General features: G+C 39.9%; 1 long non-coding RNA gene across 1 annotated transcript; it reads right to left on the bottom strand.

The window, feature by feature from the left end:
• Nucleotides 1–12,104: 12,104 nt before the first annotated feature.
• LOC122164070 lies at nt 12,105–18,677 on the bottom strand. Its single transcript, XR_006170123.1, has 3 exons — nt 18,497–18,677; nt 15,007–15,038; nt 12,105–12,193 (listed from the first exon to the last, which is right to left on the bottom strand). It is a non-coding gene; the product is annotated as an uncharacterized LOC122164070 (long non-coding RNA).
• Between the last annotated feature and the right edge of the window lie 7,274 nt (nt 18,678–25,951).

Here is a 25,951-nt window from a genome sequence, read left to right as displayed (position 1 = left end):
TTTTTTTTTTTTTTTTTTTTTTTTTTTTTTTTTTTTTTTTTCTAGAATGCTTTTAAACAGAGAAAGAAAAATTCATTTGCAAGAGAACCATAATCTCTGACATTATGCAGCGCATTAAGAATGCTTGCAAATGAAACAAGTCTCATTCCAAATATCAAATAACAGTACAAAGCATGACTAATAATCAGTGAATGGTAAACTCTGAGAGCCTCTTTACAAACCTTTGTGATTGTACATTTTCACTGCTAAGACATGAAAGGCTTAACATGTATTTAACATCTTCAATTCCATAAACCTCTATTTTAAACAGGGAAATTAGTCATTTAGGGGTAAACAGCAAATTATAAGTGGTCTGAGAGCAACATGAACAAATCTGACATGTGTAACTGTGTCTGTAGGGTTGAAGTGCAAAGGAAGAAAACCATGCCTTACAGTGTTGTCCCAGGAGAAGCTGTGGGGCTGCCTCTTTCCCAGTAGATGGGGATGAGCACACTGGGAATCCCATTCTGACTGCAATAAAAGACAGTGAGGTCAGTTCATCTTTCTGACTGTGTTTGGAGCAGCAGTACCCCACAGATGCTTGATCTTTTCTCAATGCTGTTCACACCATTCTGCCATTGTGTATGTTCTTTAAGAGTCTCGCTGTCAGTTGCAGAGAGCAGGGATTGTGAGCAGCTTGTCAGTTGTCTGCAAGTTGCAGCAGCCGTGTCTGCTCAGTGCATTCGGGCTCCAGGGATCACTCTGTAGCAGTGCAACAGATACAAGCAGGCCATCTACACAGAGAATAGGAAACTGTAGTGATCATTTGGTTCTGAGGGAAACGGGTTAGTAAAGAAAGCAGTTCACTCTCTGTTTCTTTAATATTACTAACCTACACACTTTAATATTATGTGAAAGGCAAATATAGAATACCAAGTCCAATTAGCTTTACTTGTAGAAACAATAGGAATCTCTTTTCTTTCTTTTTCTTTTTTTGGTCATAAGATTATTTTTCCATGTCAATGCCCAGTTCCTCATTAGTATTTACAAAATACCAAATATCAGACGACTAAGCTTCCTCCCCTTTATGTAGTTAGCTATGAAAGTACACACCTTCTTCTAATCATGTTTGTTTGAATCTTTGCCTTTTAATCCAGAAATCAAAGGACAATAACAAGTTTATATTCCACACAGTGCTCTACCTGTTGATTTCAGTTTCTTGTAACTGCATGCACTTAGGATGGTGAGTCCTCCAGTGACACAGCTTTCAGGACTCAGCGAGACATCCCACAACCTGGACACTGTGTCATGCTTCAGGAAAGCTGGCAGGCATTGCAGGGCAGTAGTCAAGGCATGGCGACAATCATGACAAATCAGCTTGATACACAGGAAGAGTACAGAGACTGCTGGAAAAAAGCAGTAACGTGACCAAGAAAATTTGCATTTTAAATGGGCCACATTGCAATAACAGTTACCATGAAAAAGCATCACATTGTAAGCAGAAAAACAATTCCTTCCTCTGCTTATATCTTGTTATTGTTCCCATGCTTTTTTTTTTTTTTTTTTTTTTCTATTTCTGACCACAGCTCTGATCCTGTGCATCTTTTTTGTTGCTGGTCGTTTTCCTACTGTGCATAAATTTTGGCATATGTCAGCAAAAGTATGATGCAAAGACAAGTGTTAGATTTTACTTGTGCAACTTCAGCAATGTCCAAGGTATCTTGCATCAAAATCTGCTCTGGTGATTCTCCTCATTGTGACTGCAGTGAGGTCATGTCAGTGTGACATGGAGTGATGAGCTGATGGTCTCTGTCTTTTTGCAGTTTGGGGTAATCAGAGATACATACCCACTGAAGTCTTTCATCAGCTATATTTTACATGACAATGCCAGGATATGTAGAAGCCCAGATAAAAGGAAAAAAAGTCTGTGGATTACAAACTGCAAATCGTGTCCATCTTGCATTCTTTGCTCACCTGGGACTGTCATTGGTACCTAATCCCAGATTAAAGTCTTCATGCACACTTCTGAGTTGCTAAATGCAATAGCAGCAACAATGCACACAGGTCCTGTGGTTTGATGTGAGTACACTTACAGGGAAGAGGCAAATTAATCATGTGCCAATGAAGCTCAGACAAGTGTGCAACTCAACACTCATGATGCACACACTGTCAGAATGTGAAAGGAAGAAGCTGAGTAGGCCACAGCACCAGAAGGAAGCTCAGAAGAAAACCAAGCACATTTGACAGAACATCATTTTGTAAGACTTACACTACTGCATGTACTGAAGGAACATCAAATCTGCAGGGCTGCAGGTTGCAGTAGCATTTGTTATTGCTCTGATGGAGCCAGAATAAATATCAGACTTACAAAATTTGCACATGGGACCCTGAAACCCATCGCCTGTACAGTAGATGCTGTATTTATTTTGAAATTATGTTGTTACTGGAGGGCCAAGCAAGTGTGGGGCTCACATGGTGTCCTGCAGGGCTGAAAAACGTCTTGAGACCTGGGCCCTGCTGTGCCAGTGTACTCACAACCTCTCAGTGGAACAATTAATGATAGCAATCATAGAATTGCTCAGGTTGGATAAGACCTTCAAGACCATCCAGTTCAACTGCAACAAAACCGTACTACTCTAACAACCGTCCACTAAATCATGTCCCTGAGCACCACATCCAAAGCCATTCGTAGGAAGAATTCATACACACAAATTCTGTGGCTTAAAGTGCTTCAATGGAGATGTAAGAAAGCTGCTGTAAAATTTGCTGATTTCTTACTCTGATCTCTGTAGTTTCCGTGCAGCAGAAGCTTAGAACCCTATTTTGCTGCTGACAAGTGGCTTTTATATGGAGTAGCTTTTGAAACTCAGAGGACTCTTCAAAGAACACAAAAGCTGTTCCAAATAGATCAAAATGTAGCTTTGAACTATGTGGGTTCTTTAACTGGCAACAGAAGCTGGAAACTCACTGGGACCACTTGGTGACCGTGTATTTATTTGGCATGTGATGGACAGTGGGAACTTGCTTGATTTATACTCTGATGGAAGAACAAACCTGGCTCAGGCTCAGCACTGTGAAAGTTCATGCTCATCTTTTAGCTTTGATGTCTGTCCACTGTTTCCCTTATAGATACATACTTTGCTTCTGTTGTTATGCCTTGTAATGCCTCCTGTTTATTTGAATGGAAAGAACAGCAGCTATAAGGAGTTCAGTAATATTATTTGATAGAACAAATTATAAGCTACAAGACAATATTTTTCAATGTAGTCATCAACATTAGCTATGCATTTTTGCCTACATGCCATGCTTGTAAAAATCTGCATGGTCATCTGGAATATGGCTTTTCTTTAATGTCACTACTACTGAAATGCACCATCCACAGCCTCACTGTGCTCACATCCACTATTTGGGCTCCATCATCATTCAGCAAGCATCAGAGAATGTCAGTGGGTGCCATTTTTTCCACATGGAGGAATTCGGTGACATTCATACTATCACTTTTCGTGCAAACAAAAATGCAATGGAATACCGGTGGCAAGGTTCATCCTCTACTGCCATACCACTGCTTCAGCCACAGGAGCGCGCCCGCCACCATGGCATGATGTAGGTCTTGTCAGGATGGTGCTGAGCTGGCTGAAGGGTGGGGGACATCGGAGAGCAAGGCATGGGTGACACCTCCAACTTCCATGGTGCAGTGAGTGACACCTGAAGCCACAGGTCCAGTCAGCAGACTGTGCTGCCCTGGGTGCACACACCTTCCTGCCACAGCTGCTGCTCTGCTGGTTATTTTCAGTGAGAGGGAAGTATTTGTCTGGTGTGACAGTCTTAAATTAAAAATATAAAATAAAAGATCCTGGGTAAGGTTGAGAGTGTAGATCTTTTGGCAACAAACAGGCATCACAGCATCTTTGGAGATGTAGCTGGTAGGAAAATGTCTTTGCTGCAGGTATCCGCCTGAGAAGACCTGTTTTGGAGGCAGGCACCGTCGAAGGCGGCATTGCCGACCCGGCCTGAGCGAGTTTGCAGTTGCAGCAGCTGCCAGCTGTTGTCAGGGCAGAGCTTCTTGCGGCTTCGCTGCACGCTTCCTGCAGGCTCCCAGAAAGCTCCAGCAGGCTCTCTGCAGTTTCCCATCGAGATCTCAGAGGGCTCCCAGCGAGCTCCTAGCGAGGTCCTTGCGAGGTCCCTAGCAGGCTCCCTGCAGGCTCCCAGCGAGGTCCCCTCAGGCTGCCAGCGGGCTCCGTGTGGGCTCCGTGCAGGCTCACAAGCCTCGGGGCTCTTCTCATCCTGAGTGCCTGCCTGGGTGTTATTGAATAGTATGAGTTGTTTTGTTTGCACAAACCCTTTTTCTAGCTGAGATGTGTTCTGGACAGCAGGGAATTATGCAGAGGAAGGCAAATGCTCCCTGTGCCCCAGTAGTTCAGCTTTTCCTAACAGAATCCCTACTTTTGGTTGCTGTGCCAGACCTCTCTCACACAGTTTTGGGCAGCACTGTGGCATCCTACAGCAGATGGGCAGTGGCAGCAGTAGATGTCTTCTCACTAAATCAGCCACTAAATTTAATGTTGCCATTTTGAAATTGTGTAATTTCTCTCCTAACTGGAGTAAATCTGGCAGTCTACAGACTACTTAAGTCCTAAGCTATAACATCAGGGCCATTTTGAAGAAAGAATAACGTGAATCTTCATTACTTGAAATAGAGGATCTTATGGGATAGGCTTATATATTTTTTTAGTAGATGAAGTGGCACACTGCTTTATCTTTGTTAATGTTTCGTTGGCTAAAGAGTAAAGAAGGAACTTTTTTTTTTTCTCTGTTTCAATGATTGTTCGCTTTGACTTGTAAGGTTGGTTGTAATTCACAAGTGATGTGGCAGCTGCAAGAATATGCAACTTGCATCTGCAAAACATGAAGATGTTATGAATCTCAGTAAGGACAGATAAGATGTTTGAGTTAGTCTCTACTGTTGCAGTCTTCTAAAGTATCAGTTATTTTCTGCTTTTCTGACTTCTTCTGATGGAATAAGAAAGTTTATGGAATGTGGAAAAGGCATATGGCCATTTAGGAAGAATACAGGAATGTTGTCAGGGCCTGTAGGGATGTGACGTGGAAGGTTAAGGCCCTGTGGAAGGTTAAATCTGACAAGGGAGGTCAAGGACAACAAGAAGAATGTATTTTTAAGTATATCAATAACAAAAAAAAGACAAGGGAATGAAGAAGGTTCTCTGGTAAAGGAGGACAGAGAAGACTGAAAAGGCGGAGGCACTGATCATCCTTGCTTCAGACTTTATTTCTAAGACTGACCTTTAGGAATGCAAGACTCTTAGGAATAGGGGATAAGAGAGAGTATGGGGAATGGAAAAATACCCCTTGATCAAGGAGGATTTGGTCAGAGATCAACTAAACAAAATCAATGCATACTAATCCATGGGTCCCAGTGGGATGTAGCCACAGGTGCTGAGGGAGCAGGTAAAATTGACTGCCAAATCACTGTCTATCATCTTTGAAAAGTGTCTGAGAATGGAGAGGTGTCTGAAGATTGGAGGAAAGACAGTGTCACTCCAGTCTTCAAAAAGCACAAGAAGGATGAGCCAGGAAGTACTGAGAACTGAGGCCAGTCAGCCTCACTTCTGCCTGGGAAGTTGATGTAACAATTTACTGTTGATGTCATCTCCAAGCAAGTGGAAGAAGAAACGGTTATCAGGACCAGCCAGTGTGAACTCACCAAAGGGAAATCATGTTTGACTAATCTGGTAATCTTACATGGTGGAATGGATGACTGACTGGAAGATGAGGGGAGGGCAGTGGATGTTGTCTACCTTGACTTCCTGCAAGGCTTTTGACACTGTCTCCAATAACATCCTTGTAGATCAGCTTAGGAACTGTGGGATAGATTAGTGGACAGTGAGGTGGGTTGAGTACTGTCTGAATGGCAGGACTCAGAGGGTTGTGGTCAGCAGTGCAATCTATTTGGAGGCCTGTATTTAACAGTGTTTCCCAGGGGCCGATGCTGGGTCCAGTCTTGTTTAACAATACGTTAAATCATTGACCTGGGTGAACGGATAGAGTGCACTCTTAGTGAGTTTGCTGGTGATAAAAAGCTGGGAGGACTGGCTGACACACCAGAAGGCTGTGCTGCCATTCAATGGGACCTGAATAAGCTGGAGAGATGGGCAGAGAAGAACCTAATGAGGTTCAACAAGAGTAAGCATAAGGTCTTATGCTAGGAAAGGAATAAATACAGGTATCAGTACAGGTTAGGGGCTGGCCTGCTGGAAAGGAGTTCTGGGTGTCCTGGTGAGTAGCATGTTTGCCATGAGCAGCAGTGTGCACTTGTGGCCAAGAAAGCTAGTGTTATCCTGGGGTCATTAAAAAGAGCATGGCCAGCAGGCTGGGGGAGGTGATCCTTCCCCTCTACTCTACCCTGGTGAGGCCACATCTGGCTTTTTGTGTGCAGTTCTGGGATCCTCAGTTCAAGAAAACAGGGATCCTCTAGAAAGATTCCAGTGGGAGGCCGCGAAGTGATGAGGGGCCTGGAGCATCTCCGTTATGAGGAAAGGCTGAGAGGTTTGGGGCTGTTTAGCCTAAAGAAGACTGAGAGGGAATCATATCAGTGCTTGTAAATATTCAAAGGGTGACTGTCAAGTGGGTGGGGTCAGTCTCTTTTTGGTGATACCCATCACAGGAGAAGGGTTAATGGGCACAAACTGAAACACAGTAAGTCCCATCTGAACATCAGGAAAAGCTTTACTTTGAGACTGACTGAGCACAGGCTGCCCAGAGTGACTGTGGAGTCTCCTTCTCTGGAGATATTCAAAACCTGCTTGGGCACTTTCCTGTGCAACTTAGTATGGTGAACCTGCTTTAGCAGAAAGACTGGACCAAAATGATCTCCAGGGGTCCCTTCCAACCCCTATCATTCTGATTCTTCAATTCTAGGATAACCCTGATCCTGCAGGAATTTATGCAAGGAAGTTGTACCTTGACAATTCTAAACAAGCATTTTAGCAAGTAAATTTTGTTATACACCAGGCCGTTAGATTATCACTCAAGAACAAATAGTCAATAGACGTTTGCCTACTTAAGATTTGGAAAATCACACATAAACACACATATGTTATATATCTGCACAAACACACAGTAGGACCTTTACCTCTTTAACTGGAATCTAAATAGATTACAGTACAAAAAAAAAAAAAAAAAAAAAAAAAAAAAAAAGAAAAATTGCAGAGGACTCTGATGTAGAAAAAATATATCTACATGAAATAAAGACAGATAACAGACAACCTTATGCTGAATTTGCATAATCCAGAGGGGATTTGCTGATGGATGGATGGGAGGTAACAGAGGACTGTCTTTGCTCCTCATACATGGCACACATGCATGGGGAGCAGCTGTGTATCCTTCAATCCTCCCCACGGCTCCAATGAGCTCTGCTTAACCCATGCAGATTTATAGCTCAGCCAGGAGGATCCATGTAAAATCACTTCATCAGAGCTCCATCAGTCTAGGAAGAAGCATCTGAAAGTAAGTCCACAAGTATAGACACAACATCCCAATTAATGAAGCTTTAAAGGACTGTGTAGCTGGCTGGAAGGAGGGCTTATCTGAACAGGGTCTTCATGAGGTATCATGCGTCCATACTGCATGACGATAAAAGAAACGGTGGCCTTAACTTCAGAGATATTTAGACCATAGGAACTATGGTTTCTGCAAGACTGGTAGGCCATCTCCAGCAACCATGAGAAGCAGCAGCTTGTAAATGTAGGAAGTGAATTAATCCAAATTTTTTTTTTCTGTGATATGTACCTAGTTACCAGCTACCTACCTGTGTACTGGGGGCTTCCTGTTCTGGATATCATCCTCAGATGACTATGATAAGTGTAATAAACGGAGTAGTTCATCATATTGTTAGGTTGTTGGACTAGCTTATACTTCTAGATTCTATACCATCTTTAAGTACTTGTTTAAATTTGTTGTGCCCAGTAATCTTGTACTTTCAGAAACAGATTTCTACTCTATGCAGTATTTCTCACTTTATAGATCTCTATCACTGATGGCCCTTCTATATAGATGTTGCTTAAGCCAACATCCAGTGCAGATGTTTTGAGTCCACAGTAGTGAGGAACAGCAAAACTGATTTTTTCCAATAGAAACAAATAAATCTTCTCTGCCAAGGTTTTATAACTGAGAACTCTGAAATAAGATAAGCTGAAAGAAGCTATGAAAAGGTATTCCTGAAATAATTTCTTCTTTAACAGAAATGTTCATGAGTGTTTTTTCAGGTGACCACAGGGTCAATGTAGAGCTGAGGCAGAACAGGTACGGCAGCTGCTTAAACATGGGGATAGATTTTTCCAGGAGGGCTTGCTACTGAATCAATCTAGTTCTAGCAATGATTAAGTTATGTCAGTAATTAGTAAAGCAGAAGAAAAACAGCAGCCATAGGCATAGTATAAAATACCCACCATTAGTATCTGTCATCATGCTAGAAAGGCTTCTGAAGTATCTTGGAGCAGGTTTACCTTCCTCTGGAAGGAGAATACTCAAGAGAGAAGAGGAGATAAACTTCTTTCTTAGACTGTAAAGAGGCTAGAAAGCTTAGGGTGCTTAAAATTGCTTAGCAAATACCAGCAACCTTAGCTTACAGTAAGGCCACTCATTGTGCAATCTGCTGCCGTACTTTGCTTTGGATGGGGAAGACAATATTTCACAATGTTTTATCAGAGGTGGAGTAAATATACCCCCAGATGTGACTGGGCCACACACTGCATGGCAGAAACTGTATGTTCACAATGCCAAAACAACTGCAAAAGCTGAAGTGTAGGCTATATCAGTTGTTTCATGAGTTAGAACAGTCCTCAGCTTTAATTCTTCTGCTACCACAGATGATAGCATTGCAAATAATATGATATTCTCATAATTTTTTTTCTATCCTAGGTGCTGAACATCTCATAAACACATTGGAACCCATGTATGCATGTATGCAAGTTCCTATGGGGAAGCTCTGAAAGTAGTGCCTCCTATTTTGTGACGTTGATCCACGATGTCAGAGGCAGATGTTGGCGATATGGCAGTAGAGGCTGAACCTTCCCACCAATATTCCATTACATGTTGTTGCAGTGTGACAGACGGCAGCACAGGGGCAGTCTGACAGGATGGCATCTGACACGGAAATGCATATGAAGAAAAGATGTGCCACTGAATTCTTCCCTGCTGAAAAACTCACTGAGATTCACTGATACTTGCTGAATATTGATGGAGCCCAAGTAGTGGATGTGAGCACAGTGAGGTGGTGGGTTCTGTGTTTCAGCAGTGGCAACAGCAACAGTGGGTCACTTTTCACATGCAAGGCATGCCTGCTCTTGTTCATCACTGGCAAAAGTGAATGGCTAATGGTGATTACTATGTTGAAAAACAGTATTTTGTTGCTGAGAATGTGCTCCATCAAATAGTGTTATTGTACCCTTTGCATCTGTTGTAGTTTCAATAGAAATGAGTAAGAGACATTAGTTTCAGAGTGACCTATCTATGTGTGGATGCATGTCCATATCTGTACCTGTACATTCCCACCTTTTCATAGACATTTGCACTCATATGTAGTTGGGTAGCCTAGTATGTATCTGCAGTATGTCTAATACATAATGCAACTATCTGAAATGCTACCGAGGGCCTGTAAGATTCTGCAGCTACCTAAAAAAGAAGCAACAACACTATTGCAAAGTCTCCTGCTTCTTTTTACATATTATATTTGAAGGTCCTTCAAATGTAAAAAAGCAAGGATTTAATTATTTGGGAACAATTATAAATCCAGATTTTCTTTGAATCCATGTATTTACTCATCCCATTAGATGTTGGCTGCCTGGATATTTTAATCAGGATTATGGTGTCTGATGAGATTAGTTAGATAACACTTGTTAATTAGGGTGGTCTATCCACTAGACCTTTTCTGAGGTTATGTTGGTGCATGAATCAGAATTCTTTGGAGGACAATTGACTGTGTGAGACCAAAGTCAGAAGTAGGATGCTGCAGGGTATATGAGAGTGAAAACATTAGAGTTACATGGAAGTGTTTTTTAAACCAATCAATTTAAAAAGCGCTAAGTAGGAAAAAAACAAACAACAAAATGAACATGCATTCTTTTATAGGAGTCATTGTATCTGCTCATCTGATATTCAAATGATAATCAATTGTACTCACTGAATCTGAAGAAATTAAGTGCACAGAATGCAGTCAGGAAGAAACCGAAATGATGATGAGAGGTGATAGAAAATAATGGCTTAATTTATTGCTCAGAATAAGTCAAAGTTAGAGGTGTTTGTACTCACACATGAAGTCAAGTCTTTTTGCTTTTCCCTGAAAGGCAGAACACAAAAGAGATCCAATTTTTTTGCTTTCTTGGTTATTCAGTTAGGAGGAAGGATAGCAATTCAAAATATGTGTAGTAAAACGTAGGGTGAATATCTGAATAGATATCATGTTAGTAAGATACGTTAAGCTGTAAAAGTCTGATGAAAGCCAAAGATTTATTTAACTAGCGAGAACAAAGCTGCCTGAGATACGCTGTAGAAAACCACCCTGCATTCATGGGGAGAAACATAGATGACATCATTGTTATTCTGTGATAAAACATAGTTTAATGGAGAGTAATTTTAAGCCTAGGCGCTGATATTTGGATCTAGTTTAAAGAAGTGTATATCAGTCACAGGGAACATTTCCAAAATTCTAAGATATGATTCAAGACGAGCTGAGAGGTCATTGTGTTGAATAGCTTAAAAAGAAGAGGCTGCCTAGGAATTCGTGTCTTTATAGAAGCTGGCCTTACAGTGCTCTGTTTGCAGTTGGCTCTTCTGTTTCTTACTGAAACAGAAATCATCGTTACGAATATCAGGGTACTGTTTTTGTGATGCTGATAGCTGAATCCAAAGCCTCTATATGTGGATCTTGCATGCTGTGGTTTCAGAGTATATGAAGGAAAAGATTTTGTAGCACTGGAGTTTTATCCTTTGCATAGATACAGCCATCTTTTTCTGGTGTCAAATGAATTAATAAAAGTTGCCAAGAAAATAATGGTCTCTGGTTAATACTTGACCTGTGCAATTGTGCTGGTTTGTACACAAGAATGTGTACAAAATTGTTACTGGTCTGTGCATATGAGAATCAGAATACACAATGGCCTTTTCTTTTTGTTTTTTGCTTGTGAAACTATAGCTATATTTTCCTTTCAGTATTACAAAAATCAAAAGTCATGTGTATTGTGGGAAATTATGTACAAAATTTCCTTGTACATTTTTACATTCGTTTTTCTTTTTTAAACAAAATCTAGCATGTATGAGAATACAATTAAACAATATTGCAATTACAATTTGTCTTGTCTAAAACTCATTGATTCTGTAAGATATGTTAAAGTACAAAGAACTGGTGACTTAACTTCAGCCAGTTTAAAAAATAAACATTTGCAGTCAATATCTTTACAGGAGAATGAGATGATATCCAGTCAGGATGGGATTCTTCAAAACATTCAGCACAGATTTAGCCAGACAGGCAAGCCAAAGTCATTGCTTGCTACTTCCTATTTATTGGCTTCTGCTCCTCAAATATCATCAGAGACAAAGCTCGTTTCTCTCACTGATATCAGCCTGAGTTATATGTTTATTTAAAGCAAAATCGTACAGTATAGCTTTTTCAGTCTCACTTCTGGTACACATGCTGTGGATAACTTGTTATTTCTGAAATACCAGCTTTGGTCCTCTGCACAAAACAGCATGAGTGATGAGATGTGTTGCCAGGCATGGCCTTCACCAGGGTCAGGGCACCCATCTTCTGTGCTGGCTAACTCCTCTGCCATATGACTCAGTGGCATGAGTCACAAGCTATACTGTGAAACAGGCTGACCATTCTTGTCTTCGTCTGTGGTCATAATATTTTATTACCAACTTTGTAAGCTACAGTTTGAAGTGGTCGGTTCGTGTTTCACTGTTTGCACAGAGCAGTTTGTGTAGCAAAAATTAATAAAATAAAAATTTCTAAAAAATTAACTCAGAAAAGAGTGAACCTCATCACTACGCATACATTTAGTCTGATTTCACCTTTTCGCTATATTTTTGCTTGAACATACCTTAAAAAGTATCTGTTGATGTCACCGATTTTTCCAGTAAATGTGTAGCTCCAGAATAAAGTGCTTTCATATATTAACAGGATTTACATTGGTTTACCCTAGAAAAATGGTCATAATATAACTGGTCATAAAATGTGTTTCAGTCATTGTTAGTTGAGAAACATCACACTGTATTTTAGCGTAAAGAATTCCTAAATTCCCTTCAAAGCTGCAGCTACTGCAGAGTAGAGATAAGTTCATAATGCCAGGCTCAGTGGACGCTTGGCAAATGCCTGTTAGGTGAAAGTGGCAAACAAAACTGTAGGTGGGATGCAGGGACTGACTTCCATGTGTTTCTTGGAAGCCTTTCGATGTTGAATAGAACCTGTGCTACTGGCTTTGAGGGATTCTTAAGTTTCAACATATGGTGTAGCCTCAGTTTTTTCAGCTTTTGTCTGAGAAAAGTGTGGAATCTTTTATCTTACTTTAACCTAAAACAGGGAGCAATTGTACTCTTCCTGCATTTACTGGTGAGGTTTGCAGCACGTTTCTGGAATCTGGCTAACACCATCGGAGTCAAAGGCAATTTCAAAATGTCATGATACATCAGAAAAAAAGTTATCAGAGAAGGAATGTGAGCTGGCACTTGCGTTAATGCTTCCTAGTAATTAATAGCGCTGTTACAATCTCTCAGGTAATCTCTCTTGTAATGATCGCCAGGCTTGAGCCAGAGCTTCTGCTTTCCTTTCAGTCCACATGGCATTGAGCAACGATCCTATCCCACCCTTCTGATCAGTTGCGGAGGAGACTGTTTTGGCTGGAATTAGACAGACCCAGATGGTACTCTAATGCTCAACACCTGCTACAACTCCTTTAGTTCTTGTTATCTCTGCCTCAGCTTTTATAAATGCCTTTTATAATTTAGCTAGGGAGAGGAGGGAGAAGGAGGAAGGCTCACTGTCTGGCTCAAAGTAGGTGGGGGGCTGCAGTATTTACTTTGTTCTTCACCAACACAAGGTGCAGCACAGGGAGTGTGAGCACCCTGGGTTAGCACTGCTTGTAATGACTGAGTTATTCTTTCTGTATGTTGAACTAAGAGAGACTGAACACCCACATCTCAGGAGAAGTATGTGATATGGCTTGTCCAAAACTAAGAGGATTTTCATAGAGTTATTTTCCTTTCATCCCTCCATACTGCAGCTACAGAAGATGCTGTGGACCACCGTTCCTGGAGGACTGCCAAAAATGTATTATGCAAGAAAGCCATGCTTACATTATTTTTTGTAAAATGATCTCATCTATCTGGCTCTCTTTTAAATATCTTTCACTATCTATCTGAGCGTTCTTCTTCATCCAACTGTACATTTTCCTTCAGTTGCTTGGGTTGTGACTGACATTTCTACAGCTCACAGAAAGGAGACTGAAGTAAAAGCCCAGCTGATTTTTGAGGTAGTCACAAAAAGAAAGATCAATGTAGAGGACCGATCTTGTGTTGTAATTAAAAATTTCTATTAAATTGGGATCTCCCATGGCTAGTTCCTGTAGGGCAAATACAGACTTGTGGTCGGAATTGATAAGATGTTGATCTGGTCCTCCTGATAAACTGTTCAGTGACTTGTGAAGGTTGCCAGATTTTTTTATTTCAAGGGTATAATGTTCATCATTCCTTCTAACCAAGGAGTGCCTCCAGAAAATGGCAAACCCTTGGCTGCTGCAAATCAGCACAACATCACTGAAATTATTTTACCCTCCAAATTTACTTGGGCTAACCCTAAACACCCTTACTTTACACAGCATTTTGTGGGCGAAGTATGTCCTTCATGTCTGAACCTTGCAGCAGTCAGTGGTCTTTGCATCTTGTGCACGTCCATGAAAGGGCAGCAACAGAGAAAACAAATGCACAGTGGCAAAGAGGAATAAAGAAAAAGGGCCATGAGGTCACAAGAGTGTGACATGCATGCAGGACATCTATTATATTTTCAGTACAAGTTGTTCTGTCCCTCACTGGCTGATCCAAGTATCTGGTTGCTGGACACAGCTCAAACAAATTTTAAATGATAAATTAAGAAATGTGTTCAGAAGCAATTTGGCATGAGAACTTTAGTTCTGCCAGAAGGCAGTCATAGCTTGGTTTTAGGATTCTCAGTATATGACATGGTGTGTGAAATGGCAGATTATATGACATAACCAGGGTGATACTTTAGTATCAAGAAACATTAAAGTAACAACTTTTAGGATTTGCTCAGAGTATGTCACTTTGTAAATGCCAGTTTGTCATTTTTGATCATTTTACAAATCCTTTTGGGGAAAAAAATATTGTCTCTCTCTACATTTTAGCTCCAAATAAAATATTCTGCACAGACTAGTCCATGAAATAACATCTAACGTAAGCATGTGTAATACAGTAGAGTCAGAAATGCCTGTGAGGTGGTATTCTTCCACTGTCTCCTTTTATTTACCTCAGAAGTGAGCACAGCATACCATTTTAAGATAACTTTATTGGATTTAACTTACTGGTGAGTATTGTTACTGTGCGTCACTATGCAAACATAAAACGGTATTGCTCAGATAATTTATTTTCTCTCACATTCTTTCTAGGGCAAATTAAAGGCGCCTGTAAACAACTGGAGTGCAAGGCAGCATTCAACTACTGCTGCAGCAGAAGACATGCTATTTTCCTGTAGAAGGAAATATTTGGTAGCAGAACAAGCTGCTTTTTATTATCTTTTTTGACCAGCAGAAATTTCTGAGATGGGTTTCCCTCCTGGAACATGGCATTGGTGTTGGGCTGAGACCCTGGAAGGAAGATATTATTTTGCATGACTGGTAATCCTCTTTGTTTCAGGATAAGAATGGAGTTGTGAATGAAGAATGTTATACGCAGAACTCTGTAAATGGAATCCATCTAATAAACTATGCTGTAGATACTTACTTGTGCTGTAGATACCAGTTTCTGAGCTGTCTCTAGAATCAAGGGAGAAATAAATGCTATTAGCACAGAACCAGTTTCATCCCAAAGCAACTGTCAAAATCATGTCGGGTGAAGGCTGCCCTTAAAGTTAGCGTATGTAAGAAATACTTTACATAGCATTAGTGCTGGAGAAACAGGAAAGAATTAATGTACCTCTTTTATATTACTTCAAAGTGAAATGAACACAGGTTGTTCTGAACTGTCAACACTAAAGCATTCACTCAATGCCCTGGTCTCCAGATGTAGTTTCAGTGTCTCTAAATACTCTGTCACAAAGATGTGGATTCTATGAAATTATATGGGAACACCTGTGTTTTGATATAATTAATAAAAATGCTGCCAAATTATAACATCATTACTCAGGTCTCCTGAACTCAAAGACGACTTCTTATTTAGCTCAATGCATTGTGGGTGATAAAATATATCACCTCCCTGCCTTCCATGTGCCTTAGCATAGCTTCCAGGAGGATCTACTCCACTGATGTTCTCTGGCACAGAGCTGAGGCTGACAGGTCGGTAGATCCCAGGGTTATCCTTTTTACCCTTTTAAAAAATGTGGGGGATGTTAATTTTTCAGTCACCAGGGACTTCGCCTGATTGCCACGACTTTTCAAATATCACTGTTAGTTGCTTGGCAGCCACATCAGCCAATTCCGTCAGGACTCTGGGATGCACCTCATTGGGACCCATAGACTTGTGAACGTTCAGATTCCTCAAGTGGTCATGAGCTCAGTCTTTGCTTATAGCGGGAGTGATGTTGCCTCCTTGATCCCCTACTACCAACCCAAGTGTTTGAGGGCTGTGTGGTGAGTAGTTATCCGGGAAGACTGAGGCAAAAGAGTTGTTAGGTACCTCAGTCTTCTCCTTGTCTCCTGTTTCCAGCTTGCCTATGTCACTCGCTAGAGGGGCATGTCCTCCTAGACTTTCCTTTTTCTGGTTGAGGTACCTGTAAAAGCCTTTCTTCTTGTTTTTGGCATCCCTTACCAGATTCAGTTTGAACCGGGCCTTGTCTTTCCTGACCCAGTGCTACATAATCTAGGTCTTCCTTATGCTCCTTATGCTCTTCCTATGGTACTGTCCCTGTTTTCACTGCCTGTGAATTTTCTTCTTGGTCTTTAGATCGGCATTTTTTTTCTAGTCCAAACCAGCATAGCATTATCTCTATGGAGGCATATCTTTCACCCACACAATTCACTGTTTTGACTTATTATGAGTTCATTTATTTTGAACATTTCAGTGTTTGAAGATAAATTCCACAGGATCAATGAGCTTTTTCTTGTCATAGTGAACCTCACCTTCTCAAAGGTCACCCTGACACATGCCAGTATATATCTGGGAACTTATTATGTTTTCTGATCCTATACAATCTTGGTGTATGCAAACAGATAATTTCTTTCTGGATTACTGTAGGTTTGTTGCCAAGTTTGTTGTGATTTACACTAGCATTCAGAAACACTTCTTAATGATTCTGTGCTTTGTTAGCAATTTACTGTATTGAAACATTTGTTAAACCAGATTTGCTAAGATGCTGCTGAGAGCTTCAATATCAATTTAACTTGTATGTGTTGCTGTTTTCCATCCAAGTTTTTTTACATCTTGATTAGTTCTCTTTGTCCTTCTCTGATTTTGAATTTGCCATATTTTTATGTTTATTGCATAAATTGTTCACTTCAGTGCTTCTGGCTTGACAAGTTAATTATCTTTCGGTATTTTTGGAGCAGTTACAAAGCAAGCATGCCAGCTATATCTAAAGCAATTTCATTCATCACTTGGCTTTTGAAAACATCAAGACACAGAAACTTTCTAAGATGAAGCTGAAGTCAGCTCTGAAGGGCACTGAGGCTGATTTGCAGGCACGATTTTTGTTTATTACGTGACCTAGATCTGAAGATGGTTTTATTTCTTTGAGCGCTTCTTCTCCTGGGATTTGTATAAAGAGGATGACCTGCTTGTTATACCCCTGTGACTGTGTTTCTACTTGGTTTTAGGTTGATGATACAACTGAAATATGGTGCTATGTGCAGAATGCTGAAAAGCTCATTGATCTGGTTGTTATAGTTTGTTTCATCATGGACTTTGATGTTTGACATGAGTAACTTCTCGTACTAAGTTAGTACAAGAATACATCATCAAGTTACCAAGCATCTTTCTCCTTCTACTTTTCCTACTTTATTTAATGAGTTGTCTTATTGTAATGTTTTAAACAGCAAAGTATTGGAATTATGCATATGTAGTTCTGCGGCTTTTAACAGAGTATTTGTTGTATTTTTCTGACAAAATCTTTCTGTACGTATCTTCTTTTTGTGATTATGAAAAGCTACTCATTTAGTGTCTTGAAATAATTCATTGAAAGTCAATATGAAAGAGAATACTTACTTGACTTATAAATATTTTTTATTGAAACCTACCTAATAATAGTTGGACAGATCTCGAAATGGCTTACCAAGTTCAAAACGGGGCTATTTTTAATCTTTGGATCAAACTTTTAATCTTTTTTTTTTTTAAATTTTAATCTTTGGCTCAATCCCAGTAACTACTGTATTTGCCCAGGCATTACCAGTTTGAATAAAAGTATTCATGAATACAGTCCAGTAGTATGCATGTTCTAAAATATTATGGTTCTTGAAGTTATCTTATCTACTAGGCTGAAGGTCCTTAAAGGACAAGAAAATAACAGAGTACATTAAAGTTCAAAAGAAAAAAAAAGTGAGACTACGAAACGAGGAGAAAATATAGCAGATGCACCTACTGATCACACATTGATGTCTCTCTCAAGACACTATGAGTATCGTCTTGTGGGTCATAAAGTAGCAATGCCACTATAAAGTATGATATACACACTCCTTACTCTTCATCAAACTTGGCTGGCACTCATTCCAGTCCAGGGCCTATCATCTTCAGATAAAAGAGCTACTATAACTCACTGTTGTTTAGAAACAGATTAACAATATCCTCCTGTTTTCCTAGAGAGACTCTTTATTCTGTCTAATGTGAATAATTAAAAATCGTGGTATTGTTGTCCTAGCTGAAAGATCAAAGCTATGATATCAGCCAGTTTTGACATAAACAGATACCATATTTTAGACAAAGTTTCACTTGATTATGGATTCTTTATCTACATAGTTCTAAGGATAAAGATACAGCATATTGTAGAGAAGAAAAATCAAATGGACCTGAGATTTGCACATACTGTACTGTATATGATAACAGCATAGTACACAGACAAATCTAAACCGTGTTTTGGTTTCCAATTTACCACTTACCTCTTTTTCATCCTTCATAAATAACAATTTAAGCATAAAGAGATCATTTCAAGTAATAGGATATTATGTCTTTTTCTTTCCTCACCTCACTTTATTATTGTTGTCACTATCATCAACATCATTCTGAAGTTTGTGCCCAGTATCCTTCATTCACAAATACTTTCATTTAACATTTCCCCCAGTCTTACCTATAATTACTGACTCAGTAGATCTACTTGGTCTTCTGCTTTTGTTAGGCTACATCCACATAGCAAAGAAAGCAGGGCTGGAGGATAGTCTAAACTAGGTCTTTGTCCAGTTACACTCACACTATATTGCATTAGACCCTCGTGTCCGTTGGGTCCCATACAGTACTCCTCATCCACATTGTGTGCTTTTTTGTATGTGTGCTTTTTTGTTTTCAGTTCAAGGTATCTGAAATCATACAACTACTCTTTCAGAAGTGGTGTTGTCAGTATGACAATGAATAGAGGATATGAAAGTGCTGAGCGAGAGAGCAGGGAAGGGAAAGCCAAAACTTATACAGTAGTAACCATACTGCCTAGTGGATTCTTAGTGTAGCATTATAGACTTTGCCTTCTTCTATGCTCCTCTTTTTTTTTTTTTTTTCTTCCTGGAGGCTTTGTGTATACAGGCACTGTGCTGGCTCTAAATACAATAGTTTAGCTCTTTGTTGTCTCATAAATATTGCTTTAATTCAGAAAATGAACTGCTATTAATTACTTTTCCTTCTGTTCCAGCAGGCTTATTCCTCCAAATAAAGCTTTAAGCTTTAAGGGATTGACTGCTGTTAGTAATTTCTGGTTGCCAAACAAGAAAGCATTATTATTACTCTTTCATCTAAGTTTGTCCTTGCTGCTCCAAAAAGGGGTATTCAGTCTGTGCTCTGGGAGGAAGATTTCATTTTGACTTCTGAACCTTCTAAAGAGCCACACAACCACTCACAGCCCTAAGCCAGTGCCATCAGTGCTGCCCTCTAGCTAGGGTCTCTCCTGAATTCACAAGCAGTTGAGACCATAATTGCACCTTTAGAATGAGATTTTCTACACCACATGGATACGTACATCAAAAACTGCCTTCAAAAGGTTTTTTCCTTCCTCTTTCTACCTATTGTGTTCATTGTTCCATAAAACCAAAGTTTTCCTAAGTAATTTTTTTTTGTGTATGTTGCTCTTTTTTTTTGGCACTTAGGCACTTCAATGCATTCAGCTGTACAGCCCTCCATCTTCTATGTTTTTTAAGCCCTTTCCGTACTTTTCTTTGCATTTCCATGCATGTGCACATTTTTAAAGGATTGCATTGAATTTACTTTCCAGCATAAATACAGACTTGGGAACCCTTGAAGCCACTTGAAGCCTCTTAGAGATGGAAGATTACCAGAACAGGAGGACTGAGGGAGCTGCTGCCTTTCCTCCACCTCAAACATAAGAGGTGCAGTGCTGTCTCCAACTTGCCCATTTAGTTCACAGCAGCATCTGCTGGAGGAGCATCTATATTGTAAGTGGGCTGGGATGAGAGTATCTCTGATGGGTGGCATATTTATTTCTATGTTCCACTGAGTGAGGCTTAAGGGTGAAGAAGAATGGGTGCAGCCTGCAAAGAATGGCTCTTTCTTTGGAAGCAGAAACTGCTCATTACTAGAACTCAATGGAATTCAGTTAAGTGGAAAAAACTGCATGTTTCTGTATTAACAGTATACTCAGAAAGATAGAAAAATACACTTCAGAGAGAAAATAAATGCTTTGCCTACAGCAAAGATGCTAAAACCAACAAATTCCTTCCTGTGACTTCAAAAAAGTGCAGCTCTCTCTGCTCTTTGTCGGGTTGTGACAATCCACGTTGCATAGGTCTTACCTTCTGACAGAGATAATGCTTTGGCCTGAGCAGTCACTGGTGAGAGCTGCAAATTCTTCCTCCCAGGAGGCAGCTCCATCTGTCTGGGACCATCTCTTCTTCCAGACATGGAGCTTCTAGGAGATTTGGGATAGATCATCAAGTGGCTCCCTCTCTGACCTGGTAGTATGTATCAACAAATAAAAGAAAACTATGAGCAATGCATTCCTTAATCTACTGGAGAACTAGCATCAGTGCCAGTAGATTACATGCATACATAGTGAAGACAGAAGTCTTTAAGGATCATATTCTCATGGTGCTTTCAACTGGCCACAAAATCCAAGTACTTAAATATTTAGTGACAGTATTTTATGACTGTTTTCTTATTCACTGAACTATTTGTGTTTACAAGGAAGGATATAATTGCTATTATATTTCCTCAAAAATTACACGCATTTATAACATTCTCAAAGATCAATGTATGCAGGTCAGTCAAAGCAGTGCCTCCTATTTATTTCTGCTGAAACTACTAAGGATACAAAGAGAACAATAGCACTGATAGACTTAATTATCAGCTACAAAGCACTATTTTTCAGCATAGTCTCCAACATCAGCTGATTAATGTGCATGAGCTGATTGAGATGCTCTTCATTTTGTGGTGACAGCTGCACATCACAGAATCACAGAATCGCAGAATTGTAGGGGTTGGAAGGGACCTCCAGAGATCATCGAGTCCAACCCCCCTGCCAAAGCAGGTTCCCTACAGCAGGTCACACAGGAAGGCATCCAGGCAGGTCTTGAACATCTCCAGAGAAGGAGACTCCACCACCTCCCTGGGCAGCCTGTTCCAGTGCTCCGTCACCTCACTGTAAAGAAGTTCTTGCGCACATTTGTGCGGAACTTCCTATGCTGCAGTTTCTGGCCGTTTCCCCTTGTCCTGTCTCCACGTACCACTGAATCCATGGCCATCCAGAACATGGCTTGTCTTTTGCATTGCTGTTGCCACTGCTGAAATGTACTGCTACTGCCTTACTGTGCTCACATCCACATGTTGGGCTCCATAAACATTCTGCAAGTGGTGATGAATGTCGGTGGGTTCCATTTTTTCCACAAGGAGGAATTGAGTTTCACACCTTTTCTTCATACACAGCACTATGTCAGACACCATTTGATCAGACTCCCTCTCTGCTGCCATCTGTCCCACAGCAGCAACACGCAATGAGATACTGGCGAGAAGGTTCAGCCTCTGCTGCCGTACCACCGACATCTGCCTCTGACATGGTGGGCCAAAATAACAAAACAGGAGGAGCAGCCCTTTTGTTGCCTCGTGATTGTAGAGTGGTATGTTACACACTGAGTCAGTCCTGTATGTGTGTAGCTACCAACGTGACGTAAAATCATTGGCTTCAGTCACTAATCAGAAGAGATTTTTTTTTTTTATGGCAGACATCAGAATAAGAGCAGAATTTGAAACTTCCATTTTAAATTTTTTCCATATCAGTTCTGAATTATATTTATGTGTGTCCAGAAAGATATCCTGATACTATGCATAATAAATGTGCATACTTCCGAAGTACTTTTTGCTGTACTAGATCTGGTATTTGTTAGTTCATCATTAGCTCTTTTATCTATATTTCCTCAACTCCCCTTATGCTATTTATAATAAAGCGTAGCTGCTAGAAAGTATGATGAAAGATAAAGAGGGTTTTAGAGTTCTGTAAAGGCTGTTTATATTTTCTGTCAGGTCATTTTTCAGAAGGGAAAGAAAAAAAGACCTGCAATAAACTATAAAACATGGTCCTTTCACTGGAGACAGGCCTGTAAGTTCAAGAAACACTGCACATCTTTTAATTGCTTCATTCCTCAATTCATATTTTTTCTATCATGATATCTGAGATGCTGAGATCTACCACACCATGCTGTGCTATATCAAGCATTACCACCTGCAGAGAACAGTGGTCAAAACTCATTTCTATGTCAGTATTTTCTGTATTTCTAATTTCAAATATTTCTATCTTAGGTTGTACTGAGGATTTAATAAAGAAGCCACTTCAAACCAAAGTGAACCTTCTGTTTGTGCATGAAAAAGTGCCTCTTTCATCCAGGCTAAGGCAGCACTGCCTAGGGAAAGGCTGTAGGCTTACTTTGGTCCCCAGAGATTGTAAACCACACCTTCCGTTTCCCAGGGGTTGCTTTAATCATTAGCTGAACAATAATTGGGGAAAGGAAGAGAAAAGATTAACTTCCATCATTCCCACAGAGGTTACTGACCCTGTGAAAATGATGTTAGAAAGCCAGGAAGGACTAATGCTCAGCAGATACGATGTGATGTGATACGATGTACTAGCTTGTGTGGCACAGTGTGTGCTCTGGGTTGGTGAGACCTAGCCCCATCATTTGGCTGGACAGCTTTACTCTGGCTTTGACTGCAGTTGAAATACTGTTTTCTCATTTTAACCCTGTAATATTTTCCTTCCATATGTTTGATATTCCATACATTGCCCCTGATGTTTGGACTGGGATTTTTTATCCTTTCCACAGCACTACAAAGACAATTTTGTATGTAAATGGTTAAGTTCAGCTGGGAAGATCCTGTTGTTTTTCCAAAATTTAGAGCCTAGCTGACACATCAAGAGCAGTAGTGTACACTTAGTGAATTGAGACTTAGATCCAGCCCAAGTCTGGCGTCTGAACCATTTTTACCTCAGTATAGACTGGATCTAACACATGGTGCTGCATGTCAGAAAAAAAAAAAAGAATATCTTTTGTAACAGATAAAAAATATCAGATGGATCTTTGCATCAGAAAAGAACTAGTAAGATGAAACCAGAACTGGGCTTGAAGCATGAAAAACAAATGCAGTGCTTACAACAAGGTGTTTAATGTGCTTCAGTTGCTCAAGTTGATGGTGAACATGAAGATCAGTTCTTACATCTGAGCACTGATTTACTATGAGTAAGGAAGGTCAGTTCAATCAGAAAGCTGCAATTGGTACCATTATTTATTGGGTATTTATGAGAAATGGCCTGGAATAGTTCAACTCCTCTTAAAAGACCTATAGAATGCTCATATTCAGCTAACGTGACTGTCATGGGGAGTTACTCTTGCTTTGTGCAGGCAGGATAGAGAGGGCATTAATGAACCTCAGGGTCCTATAGAGGCATTCTTTATGTGTCAGTTATCACTTTCTTTTTTTATCACCCCCAAAATGGTGATTTTCTCAAAAAAACCTCCCTGAATATTTAAGCTGTTTCTCTTACCTATTTGACACTGACTGTTGTTCACAAATGGCCACCAAAGCTTTTCAGCAATGAGGGTTTTTTACCAAAGCTAGTGAATGTCTCGACATATACAGAGTATTTGCTGATGATTGTGCAGTAGTTCTGCAACAAAGAATTTCAACAATATCACATGACAAGGGAATCCTTAATTATTTTATCCACTCATAATTAGTTTAATGATCTGAGCTTACTTGTTTGATTAGGCTGTGGTAAATGGATCTAAAGTGTCCTGGCTTTTTCACTGATTTTTCAAGAATTCCATGTAATGTAAATGTTTGACAGATGATTACTCAAAGCCTTCACAATGTGTGCAGAGATGCGTGCATCCCCTGGCTACCCTTCTCTGCGTGCATACTTCAGATAACATATTTCATAGTGTGGAAAGGTTCTGTTACAAGTCTTCTTCTTTCTGTTTTTATTATGTAGAAATAAAACATAGTGTTGCACTGAAAAAAAAAAAAAAAAGATAAATGAGGCTTCTTTATTATAGAGTTATTCTGTTTATGATATATTAGAAGCTTTTACTCCGTTAGCTGCATTGCATTCTTAGTCATGCATTCAACAACATGCTGTAAAATAAACTAATGTTGTTTTACTTTCTTTGTCGGTGTCTGAAGGAAACAGAGCACATTAGCATTATATGTGACCTCTCCATCCTCACATCAACCAATTCTAATCATAAGGCAACAGTGGTGCAGGTCAGTGCATCCAGCCCTGTGGCTGTGCAGGGTCAGTGTTGGCCATTACACAAGCCAGCACATAGCTTCTGCTTGCTGATCTTAATTATTGCTGTTCTTACCTGCTTAATCTCTTCTGCTTTCTTCGGGGAAAAAAACTCAGCATCTAATCAAGGATGAAACTGTCATATGGCAAATCTTTTGAGAGATAAAAGGCCTGTATTTTTTCTGCTAGGCTGATTGTGGAGGTTAGGTTTCTTCTAGCTGCTTACAATAAGTTTCAAGCTCAGTTCTTGTGCCGAGTGTTATTACAAGCCATAACTATTCATTCTGCAGAACATAATTAGTTCCAGATGCTTCCTATAATGAGGAAACTTCCTGTTCAAGAGCAATCCTTCATATGCAATTTGTAAACAAACATGCTGTGTGATGCTTTATCTGTGATATATTTGAGCAATGTAAAACAGCAAGTTCACATGCAAGGACGTAAATCCTTCTCCAGGTAGCCAGCCTTCAGCCTTTTCTGCAGTCCCCAGGTTTGAATGCTCCATGTGTGACTTTTATGGAAGTTTAACTAAGGTCAGATATACCAGTGGCAGCAACCTCCTTCCTGCTGAAAACACTTTCAGTTCTTCTTAGAAAGCAGAAATAAGGAAACAAAAGGATTTGTTCTGCATTTTAAACTTCTGTTTTCTCTTTTCTTGCATTTTCATGTGAAGATTGTTTTCTGGCCCCCTGTTTATGCTGACTCTTTGCCAAGTCCTGCTGTTTACACTTGTATGTCACAGACCTTCTACCTCATAAATATATGAGGCAGACAGTAGGCAAAGCTGGTGTCACTAAACTGTACGTACTAATTAATATGAGTCATCTGTGATCTGTGAGCTTCAAAAACCTCAGCTCAGTACATGTCTAAATATGAAGAGGCTTTAAGCTCAAGATGGAGAATCCCTAGGCTGCTTATATTCCCTTTAGCAGCACTCTTAAAATATCTCAGGTTCAGAAAGTACAAACAACTTAACCAATATGTTCCACTAACTTACCTTTAGGTTGCACAAGGAAGTTCATCTGCTGTTACTGGAAGGGAGCTACAGAGCACACATAACACGTATCCACAGGATTAGGTTTTACAGAAAATATAGTGGCAAGCAACAGCTTTTACTTAAATTTAAAGGTCTAGAGAAGCTGTGCAAGAACATGTTTCTTTATAGGGATGTCCAGTGGCTAGAATTAATATTGTAGTTATGGAAGATAATATTTCAATTCCCTCCTTTGCTGTGAGCCACTAAAGGACAAAATGCCTGCATTTGGAAAAGATGTCCTGAAAGTCAGGCTGAAAACTGCTCTCCCACTAGCATCTGTAGGACGTCCTTAGAGATTAATTGGGTCAAAGAAGGAGCAGACCTTTAACTGATGATTCTTCCTCTCCAACATTAACAATATATACATACAGCATTCACAGATGCGTATTTCTCAGGCACACACATATGTAAAAGCACTGTCAGCTGAACACTAAATCTTGATGGATAGGAAATATTTTGCATAGTCCAACTCAGCAAATGCAGGAACCATGCTTCCATACTTATTAATAAATACAATGAAATGAAAAAAGGAAAATTTCAGTCTGGTCATACAATTGAGAGAGAAGCAATACAGTTGGTAACCTAACAGTTACACAGCTGAAATAGAGCCAGATTTATAAAATTTTGATTTATTTTCATAATTTAATCGTGCATTGACTAAATTTGTTTTTAATCTGGACGAGTTTAGAGAACTTCCTTGTGTCAGTTAGCTGCTTACAAGTAATTTTTCTACTGCTAGAAGTTTTCAGTTTACTTTCCATCTTCCAAAA

Source organism: Centrocercus urophasianus, unplaced genomic scaffold (assembly GCF_019232065.1).
Source record: "Centrocercus urophasianus isolate 14NV4802_14NV808 unplaced genomic scaffold, USGS_Curo_1.0 seq_25, whole genome shotgun sequence".
Lineage (NCBI taxonomy): Eukaryota > Metazoa > Chordata > Aves > Galliformes > Phasianidae > Centrocercus > Centrocercus urophasianus.
This window is presented reverse-complemented; position numbering and strand designations above follow the sequence as displayed.